This window comes from Octopus bimaculoides, chromosome 5 (genome assembly GCF_046866305.1).
Source record: "Octopus bimaculoides isolate indiv1 chromosome 5, ASM4686630v1, whole genome shotgun sequence".
NCBI lineage: Eukaryota > Metazoa > Mollusca > Cephalopoda > Octopoda > Octopodidae > Octopus > Octopus bimaculoides.
This window is the reverse complement of record NC_142932.1, coordinates 29,225,507-29,234,236: the sequence shown is the minus strand read 5'-3', so window position 1 is coordinate 29,234,236 and position 8,730 is coordinate 29,225,507. Positions and strand designations below refer to the sequence as shown.

At 33.8% G+C, this 8,730-nt stretch overlaps 1 long non-coding RNA gene across 1 annotated transcript in view; it reads left to right on the top strand.

Moving 5' to 3' along the window:
- Positions 1-8,273, top strand: part of LOC128247857 (uncharacterized) — a 92,825-nt gene extending 84,552 nt beyond the window's left edge. Inside the window, exons 3-4 of the long non-coding RNA XR_008264181.2 lie at positions 5,754-5,854; positions 7,519-8,273. This is a non-coding gene — a long non-coding RNA (uncharacterized LOC128247857). The remainder of the gene's footprint in view (positions 1-5,753; positions 5,855-7,518) is intronic.
- Positions 8,274-8,730: the final 457 nt, after the last annotated feature.

Below are 8,730 nucleotides of genomic sequence, written 5' to 3'. Positions count from 1 at the left end.
TATATATATATATATATATATATATGTGTGTGTGTGTGTGTATATATATATATATATATATATATACATATAGTTCAAAAAAACAATAGCAAAAAAACAAAAAAACAACAAAGTGAGGACGTGATATGGATAGTATTATTGGACGCTCAGGAAAGGAAAGAGAGAGTGTACGACGTTTCGGGCGTAGCCCTTCGTCGGAAAGATGGAAAGTTCGGAGAATGGAAGAATGGAGAAAGAGGAAAATTGTACCGATGCCCACGAGGTTACATTATATATATATATGCGGGTGCACTTATGTATGTATGTGTATGTATATATATATATATATATATATATATATATATATATATTTATATATATGTGTGTGTATCAATATGCATGTATGTGTGTGTTTGTGTATATGTATTTATGTATGCATGTACGTTCTCACACATTTATAGGTATGTGTTGTCCAAACCACTATCCGGCAACGTCCAATTCTCTAACGGTTTTTTTCAAATGAATCAAGTCATAACCTTATCCATCTATTGTTTTCATAATCGGTCATAATGTCTTACGTTTAAGATGATTCCCATGCTTTCCCTGATGAGAAGGTTACAATTTTAATATCAAAGATCCCTATGGATCACACAGGTTGTAATCCTTTGAAACATATGTAGGAATAAAGTATTCAATTATAACATGCGTTTTCTCCATTCCTTAAATTCTTATATATATATATATATATATATATATATATATATATATATATATATATATATATATATATATATATATATATATATATATATATATATATATATATATATATATATATATATATATATATATATGTATATATATGTATGCATGCATATCTATATATGGGTGTGTCAGATTGATTTGAGTTCTGGTAACATGTGATCTAGTACAACCTGTTATACTGTCGGCTCATCGGTGATTAAAGCGACACCCGCCACTAGACGTGCTTGCTGAGGAAGGTTGCTAGAAGGCCGCAGAACAAAAACATGACCTATGAAAAGAACTGATAAACCCAGTCTTATGTCAACGACTCTAATAATAAATACTAGCAGAACAGGCGTAAACCTGTTCAAAAATCTCAACCATGACAAGTCATGTGAAGTGTCACATCGTGGTTCGCTTAGGTGTGTCGTATTCTGAATTTTTAGACAAACTCCGGCAAGAAGAAGTTGACATACGATGCGGGCTTTGACGGTACAGGAGAACAGAATCAATACATCTGGGTTATGGATCCCTAATTTTTGTAGTATGACACCTTTTTGCCTGGTACTTGGAACATTGGGGACCAGATCAGGAAGAAGAGAGCATGAGGTGGATTTTAGACCATGTTACTCCACTCAACAAAAACACTTTGCCTATGTTGTTCTGCAACAACGCTTCTTTTCTTCTTTTTAAAATGTTTTTTCGTACAGCGCACTCATGTATCGTTCTTGACAATATAGTATACAGACACGCACACTCACAGACACACATACAAACACAATCACACACACCTCAGACACATGCACATATATGTGCGTATGTATGAATGTATGTATGTATGTATGCATGTGTATATATATATATATATAGATATATATATATATATATGTATGTGTGTGTGTGTGTGTGTATAGATATATATATATGTGCACACACATATGTGTGTGTATGTGAGTGCGTGTATATAATGTTTAAGGAAGGCTAATAATGAGGTTAAAGACACTCTCAAATATGAAATCTCGACAGAGTTAGACGTCGAGAATAATAGTATGTATCGTATTAAATAAAATACAAATGATTCGTTACAGTTGACCATATGTTTCGTTCTCTATGACCTTACGAAACAAAATGCACTTGATTTCACCTACGGATTTTTAGTTTATAATGAGATGAAAGTCTTGAAAACGTTGGGTTTTTTTAAAAAACTATATAATGTAAAACGCAATTTTATATCATACTGAAATTTGAGAGGAGATTATCAAGGGTACAAAAAGAATGGTGATTTTGAGAAGGTCAGTCTATTAGTTTATAACTAAGTACTCAGAAATCTATGAATACGTACAGAGAGAAGGAAATAAGTTGTACAAAGAAGAATGGGAAGAAACTTTAAGTGAATAATTTAGAGATGATAACTAATTCTTAATAAAAACAGAAAAACAGCGAGTGGACCCAAATTATATTGGATTATAATAAATAAGAAAAGAGAAAAAGTTATTAATTCAGTGATAAGTATTTATAATTAGAGGTTTAACAATTGTCTTGAAGAAAGCTAGCTAGCAAGGAAAACTAATTTTCTAGAAGAAAGAAACTTCAAGGAAAAGATGCTAGATGCTTCATAATTTAGCACAAGTCACCAATGTATTAACCAGGTGTGTACAGAAAAAAGGGAGAAAGAAGACAGAGAACGGCAAAGGAAGAAGCACTAAACTGTAAGTGGGAGATAAAAATGATGATAATCTTTTTATTATAGGAATATTAGAGAAGGGACCACTCAGGTTGTATCGACCCCAGTTCTTGACTACTTCGTATTTTATCGACCTCGAAAGAACAAAAGACTAAGTCGATCTCGGCGGAATTAAACTCAGAACGTAAAGATTCTGCCAGTTCGCTAACGAGTCTGCCAGCTCACCGCCTTAATAATAAAGGTTTCAAATGTTGGCACAAGGCCAGTAATATCGGGTGTGGGGGTGGGGAGGTAAGTTGATTACATCAACCTCTGTGCACAACTGATACTTATTTTTACCGAAACATGAATGGTTGAAAGGCAAAATCAACCTTCGACAGAATTTTGAACTCTGAACGTAAAGACAGACGGAATGCTGCTAAGCATCTTGTCCAGCCTGCTAACGATTCTGCCATCTCACCGCCATAATGATAATAATAATCCTTTCTACGAAGGGCACAAGGGCTGAAATTTGGTGGTGAGGGGACTAGTATTTAATTTATGGACCCCGAAAGGATGGTATAAACACACGCCAGAAAAGGTCACAGAAAACTAGAAAGCAACCATACTCTGGGATATGCCAATACACACAGATAGAGAAATTAAGGCAGCAAACCACAAAAAATGATCGTCCCGAAATATAACAATATTTGTTTCAACACTCAATTTCACGTCAGGAATCTTGCAAAACAAATACATAAATGTAACAAAGTAAAGAGAAAACTTACTTAATTTATAATGCAGCATATTTTATTATTATTATTATTATTATTATTATTATTATTATTATTATTATTGTTCAGTAGTTTTATTTTTATAACGTGCTTTCACTTCACTATCGAGCGCAGCTCTCTGTGCCTTGGGTATGTGTTGTGGTTTGCTGTGATGCTCTTATGGTTACTGTATTGAGTGATTTACTTAGGATGTGTGCAGTGCCCAGTAGTGCAATTTTCTGTATGTTATATATATTTGTAAGTCCTGGTGTTTTTGTTATGTATTTGTCTGAATATTTTTTTATTATACCTAAGGCACCTACTATGATAGGAATTGTTTCTGTTTTTAGGTTTCACATTCGAGTTACCTCTATTTCCAGGTCTTTGTATTTTGAAAGTTTTTCCATTTCTTTTAGGGAAACGTTGTCATCTGCTGGTATTGATACATCAATTAGAAAGCATTTTTTTTCTTCATGATCTTTGACAACTATATCTGGTCTATTTGCCTTCATTTCTCTGTCTGTGTGTATCCCAGAGTATGGTTGCTTTCTCGTTTTCTGTGACCTTTTCTGGCGTGTGTTTATACCATCTTTTTTTTGTTGCTATTCCATATATTATTATTATTATTATTTTACTTCGATATTTTGCATTGTTGTTTTTACAATATTTTACTAAATTCTAAAATCCGGAGATATGAAGCTCTCCGACGAAAGCAATCCATCAGTTTTGTTTTTACGTTTTATGACTTCAATGTATCTACTTTAAGCAAACCCCATTCAACCATAGAAATTTTGAACCCTTTAAATCATTATATCTTTATGACCCTACTTGTAACACTGACATAGGGTATAATAATGCACGCGTTAAACCGAGCCTTTTTCTCTCCTACTTAAACGCGCGCGCGCACGCACGCACGCACACAGGGCACTGAATTTGATATCGGTGCTGGAATCTTAACGAAACAGTCGTCAGTAATTCACTGCTCCAGCCCCTTACGACATTCACCTATACTATCCCCAAATATCTATTCTATAGACAAATGGACGGCGGTCTTTTGAGAGTTGTAATACTTTGTCGGAGCTTTCAAATATAATAATAATAATAATAATAATAATAATAATAATAATAATAATAATAATAATAATAATAATACTATTTACAACAGCAACAATTCACTGCACTAAAGAGTAATATTCTAACAAAAATTTCCTGAAAAATAAGTCATCAAGTGCAAATTGAACAAATTCATACTTGCACTTAATGACTTCTGTTGACTGACCTATGTATGGTTAAGATACAGTAAAGGGATGGTCATAGTAAACAAACAAACAAACAAAAACATATATTTGTTTAATTTCTTGTCAAAATAGTTATAAATATTTAAATGTAATAATAAATTGCACCAAATGTCACAGAAATTTCATCTGACTATAATATAATTCACGATTATAAAAATCGATTGAAGAGAAAAAAATAATGTCTAAAATGCAAAAAAAAAAAAAAAAATGGAATTCAACTGTGCCAGAAAGGATATATTTCCTTTACTTTCTTATTATGGGAAAAGGCATGACTATTTAGTTCAGAATTGTCTGCTGCGCAACCACGTTATTCCAGGTTCGATCTGAAAGCGCGGTGCTTTAAGCAGATGTGTTAGCGTGTGTATGTGTATGTGTGTGTGTATGTGTGTGTGTGTGTGTAAATATATGCGTATTACTCCATTCATTATTTTTTAATATTTACTCAAATACCCAAAATAACAGGGAGTCTCTACCTCATAAACAGGAGTTACACCACAGTCATTTTGTGATCTTTGCTACCCTGGTATGTATTAACCAATTTATTTTGTCGGAGTTAATTATTAACTAAGAGAAAATAAATACATATAATATTATATAATAATATATATATATATATATATATATATATATGCATGTATGTATTACTATATTACTTCCAGCATCTGTTTCATAATAATTCCATAATTACGCAATAAAGATGTGTAATAAATAGATATAAATTAATTTATAGTAATGTTATAACGTGTTGGAGTTCAACGACCCAATTGCCGTGGACATATTAATATATATATATATATATTCATTTTGTGTGTGTGTTTTATGCACCATCGCTTTTCGTTTGGATATGAATGTATGATACTAGTCTAACTGAGCTTACATTATATAAAGAGCGTAAGACACATCAGCTTCGTGGGGCCTGGTTTCCTGTTTCTATGGCGTATGTGTTCCCCGACAGCTGGATGGGACGCCAGTCCATCGCAGCTTTACTCAAGAAACAGGAAGAAAGAATGAGAAAAGGTTGTGGCGAAAGAGTACAACAAGGGTCGCCACAACCCCCTGCCGGAGCCTCGTGGAGCTTTTAGGTGTTTTCGCTCAATAAACACACACAACGCCCGGTCTGGGAATCGAAACCGCGATCTTCCGACCGCAAGTCCACTGCCCTAACCACTGGGCCATTGCGCCTCCACGCATATGTCATACTTCCACTAAATTTGAAGTTATGTCAAACCGAATCAAACTATTGCTAAACACATGCAAACCTTATCAATTTTCTCGAGTGTGTCTTCCCTTCATTAGTTCACTGGTATGCATCTGTGAGCCGTTGTGTGATGAAGATGCTGCAGCACGGAATTATGTCAGTGAACAGGTCGCGGTTTCAAAGCGACGAAAATATTTTGGTAAGTTAAATTTAAATGTTGAAGGGAATCTAACTGTTTTTGTGTGTTTCTTAAATGGCTTATAAACACCTTCCACGCTGCAATTGTTTTCGTTCCAGCACACGATCTCAGATCAGGTCACTTGGTATGCAATTACACCTCCGTAATATATATATATATATATATATATATATATATATATATATATATATATATATATATATATATATATTTATATATATATATATATATATATATATATATATATATATTCTTTTACTCTTTTACTTGTTTCAGTCATTTGACTGTGGCCATGCTGGAGCACCACCTTTAGTCGAGCAAATCGACCCCAGAACTTATTCTTTGTAAGCCTAGTACTTATTTTATCGGTCTCTTTGCCGAACCGCTAAGTTACGGGGACGTAAACACACCAGCATCGGTTGTCAAGTGATGTTGGGGGGACAAACAGAGACACGCAAACATATACACACACATACATATATATACATATATACGACAGGCTTCTTTCAGTTTCCGTCTGCCAAATCCACTCACAAGGCTTTGGTCGGCCCGAGGCTATAGTAGAAGACACTTGCCCAAGGTGCCACGCAGTGGGACTGAACCCGGAACCATGTGGTTGGTAAGCAACCTACTTACCACACAGCCTCTCCTACGCCTATATATATATATATATATATATATATATATATATATATATATATATATATATATATATATATATACATATATCGTCAGCAAATCATAAATCCGAAAGAGAATCACATTCTAAGTTATAGAGTAGTAGAAGGCTTAGATAAAGATAAAGATAGCTATAGCTGGTCTATGGGGTTACCCAAGGTTTCACGTCCATAAACCTACCACGGGCGAGCGGATATTAGGGTCTGAAGAAACTGTGTGAAGCCAGGCGACTTATAGACGTGAAACTCTGGATAACTCCACAGACCGGCCATAACTATCTTGATCTAATTATATATCTATACACACATACAAGCGTATATATTTCTATGTTTGTGTGTATGTGCATGTTTTGTTTGTATTCTGATCGATCTAACTATATTCGGATGATTTATATCTCTTCTCCCAATGTATTAATCCGTGACAACCATTTTCGTTGGTTGTTGTTTAAAGGTCTTGCCCTAAAATGTAGAACTGCCACGATCTCTAGATAAGACAGCTGGTGAGGGGAATTTCTCATTTGTTTTCTCTGTTGTGTACCCTGGAGCCCAAATTTCTTTCGTTATGATATCGACCAATGTCCTCTTACACTCAAGCACAAGTACACACACACACACGCACACACACACATACATACATACGTACATACATACATACATACATACATACATACATACATATATATATATATATATATATATATATATATATATATATATATATATATGTATGTATGTATGTATGTATGTATGTATATAAGTAGATATACATATGTGTGTATATGTGTGTGAGCATGCAAATATATATGTATATATATATATATATATATATACCTGCATACGCACACTCATGATTGAGCATGTATATATATATATATATATATATGATTGTGTGTTTGTGCATGCGTGTGGTGTATGTATGGTTAATGTAATATTGATAATTTGTTTGTTGTTTTTTGTTGTTGTAGTTTGTTTTTGTTTTTTTATCAGCAGAAGCAAAAAGAAGGAATAACAAGCAGTTGACAACTTCGTGACCTCTACAAGTAGAAAAGTCATGACTTGTGGCTTCAGTTAACAATCGAACCCGGATCGCAGACTGAATTTACGAGAGCATACCTCATAGCATTCTTTACAATCCTTAACATGAGAAAAATAAAATACTCACCTTCACATAGGCCAACATACACTGACAGAAACAGGAAAAAGAGATGGGGATAAAAATCAGAGCAACAGAACAAGAGTTAACATCAGTGTTACTAAACTGAAAACAGATGTGGCATTTTTTTACTTTGTTCTTGAGTTCCGCATTTTTTGCGCATGCACCTTTGCATTGATTACATCAGGTCTTGTAGTTGTTTTTGTTAGTGGAGAACGCATTAAAAACTTCTCTCGGGATGCAAGTTTTACTTATTTGTGCAACGCGAGACTTTAGTGTTTTGAATCAATTACAAAGTAAGGGTGTTGAATAAATGTAAAAATCTAGGTGATATATGAGCCAGCCGCAAACAGTACTATCATCTGTATGTATTCATATTATATCAACAATGTATTATACAGCTGTACACCCAATGTGTTTTTCTGCTATTTTATTAAGAATACATACATACATACATACATACATACATACATACATACATACGTACTATGTATGTATGTATGTATGTTTGTATGTATAAAAAGAAAGGAGCTGTTTTTCGGACAAAATTCAAAGTAGATCACAACAGAATTTCCTGTTTAGAGATTTTTTGTTTTCTCTCGGAGAAATAAATGTTTTTATTCCTGTACAACTTTTACAGTTTTCCCTATTATGCAAATTATGTATATATTTCTTTAAGATTTATTTTTTTCTTTTGCAGAATTCAAGCCAAATATATGTATGTATGTATGTATGTATGTATGTATGTATGTATGTATGTATGTATGTATGTATTATGTGTGTTTATGTATGCCTCTGTGTATGTTTGTGATATTTATTACCTCTGCCTTCGCTAAGGCGGAGGTATTGTTTTCAGTCGTGTTTGTTTGTTGGTTTGTTTGTTTGTTGTCCGTGGACAAGATATCTCAAGAACCGCTGAATGGATTCAAATGAAACTTTCAGGGATGTGTGGCCTCGTGACTGGCACGAACTGATTAGATTTGGGGATCAGTCCGGTACCGGACAAGGATTGTGGATTATTTTTCGGGTTTTTTTTTTATTTACTT